General features: G+C 36.0%; 1 protein-coding gene across 1 annotated transcript in view; it reads right to left on the bottom strand.

Moving 5' to 3' along the window:
- tnn (tenascin N) overlaps positions 1–1761 on the bottom strand; it is a 32230-nt gene extending 30469 nt beyond the window's left edge. Inside the window, exon 1 of the mRNA XM_080010702.1 lies at positions 1659–1761. The gene's annotated coding sequence lies outside the window, so the exon portion shown is untranslated. The remainder of the gene's footprint in view (positions 1–1658) is intronic.
- Between the last annotated feature and the right edge of the window lie 323 nt (positions 1762–2084).

The raw sequence follows: 2084 nt of genomic DNA, 5'->3' as shown, positions 1-2084 counted from the left end.
CTTGAGTCATTTTGGAAGCATACGTTGATAACCAGAAGAGCCATGCACATAAAAAAAACCCTGAAAAACGAACATTCAAAAAACTCTGCGTCGCAAACTCGGCAGATTCTGAACGTCTGTCGAAGCAATTACATTCAAATACATGTCAATGTAAATGTACAGTCGCAAATTACATAATACCCCCATATGGTGAGAGAAAAACTCTTGTGGCTCGTCTCGACAGCTTTTAATTTTTTTCTGGCTTTTTCATTTTGCTCTCAATTTGACATGACATCTCTAATAAGCGAGTGCGGAAAAACATGTTTCGGTTTTTTTTTTTGCAGTTGGACAGAGAGTTGTTATTGCTTAGTCAAAAACCAGAAGAGGAGTAAAGTCTGAGATCCTGTAGATATACAGACAGACAGAGAGACAGACAGACAGACAGACATAGATAGATAGATAGATAGATAGATAGATAGATAGATAGATAGATAGATAGATAGATAGATAGATAGATAGATAGATAGATAGATAGATAGATAGATAGATAGATAGATAGATAGATAGATAGACAGACAGACAGACAGACAGACAGACAGATAGATAGATAGATAGATAGATAGATAGATAGATAGATAGATAGATAGATAGATAGATAGATAGATAGATAGATAGATAGATAGATAGATAGATAGATAGATTGATAGATAGATTGATAGATAGATTGATAGATAGATAGATAGATAGATAGAAAGCCTCTGACTATTCTGTGACTATTTCATTGACATGCTCCATTCACGCCTGACTCCCCATCAGATCAGAGTGTGGGATGGAGGGAGAGAGAGAGAGAGGGGGAGAGAGACAGACAGACAGACAGACAGACAGACAGACAGACAGAGACAGAGACCATCTCCAGGGATGCAGACCACGCAGGGTAACTGCTTCCTTCCTTCCAACAGAGTGTTCGAAGAAATGCAGAGATAAGCAGAAGAGAGGAAGCTCTTAAATAGTTTTTCATGCCTTAGAACAAGAATAACATTTGTTAGCCGCTTCGCCTTTATATACATACATCTATAATATAGACAGAAAATATATTATAATATAGATTATATAGATTCCATATATAATATATTCTGCAATAGCATGATGAAAAGTAATGACTATAATTACCATATTAAGTTAGACATTAGAATGATGAATTAAAATTTTTGCAGTGTATTATCACACTAATCGTCAGTATTGTCACACAAATAATAATTGTAATAATAATAATGGAAATAATAATAATCATAATCATAATCACTATAAAAATAATATTAATAATAATGATAATAACGATAATAATAACGATAATGCTGATGATGATAATAATAATAATAATAATAACAATGATAATAACGATAATGTTGATAATAATAATAATAATAACAGTAATAATAATAATCATCATCATCATCATCATAATAATCATAATAATAATAATAATTATTATTATTATTATTATTATTATTATTATTATTATTATTATAGGTTAGACACGTTGCCTCATCTAGATCCAAAGGTGGGAAAATTAAAATAATGGAATAAGTACATATAACTTATTTTCAGCGGCAAAACAAAGTGACAAGGTGATCAGAGTAAGAAAAAAATGACCAAATTTGTATTTTTTTAAACCTTACCCTTGCAGTTCTGCTGTCTCTCTCTCTCTCTCTCTCTCTCTCTCTCTCTCTCTCTCCCTCTCCCTCTCCCTCTCTTTCTTCTAAAACATCGAGCGCCACTTGACTCTTCACTCTTCCTCTGCCACCTGTTGACAAGCGGAGGCCGGAGACTTGACGCCACTATATCAGTGAATCTCTCCCTCCCTCTCCCTCTCCCTCTCCCTCTCTCTCTCCCTCTCCCTCTCTCTCTCTCCCTCTCTCTCTCTCTCTCTCTCTCTCTCTTTCCCACCGCACTCCCTCCACCTCTCCACTTGTTAAAACTCTTTCCAAAATGCCCATAGGCCAGTGGGCAGTTCCGTCTGGGAGTGTCTCCTCTCCTCCTCCTCCTCCTCCTCCTCCTCCTCCTCCTCCTCAAATGATGGAAGGAAAATTGAGAGAGCGGGGGGG

The sequence above is a fragment of the Zeus faber genome, assembly GCF_960531495.2.
Source record: "Zeus faber genome assembly, chromosome: 12".
NCBI lineage: Eukaryota > Metazoa > Chordata > Actinopteri > Zeiformes > Zeidae > Zeus > Zeus faber.
The sequence above is the reverse complement of the archived record's forward strand: the minus strand, read 5'-3'. Positions and strand labels throughout refer to the sequence as shown.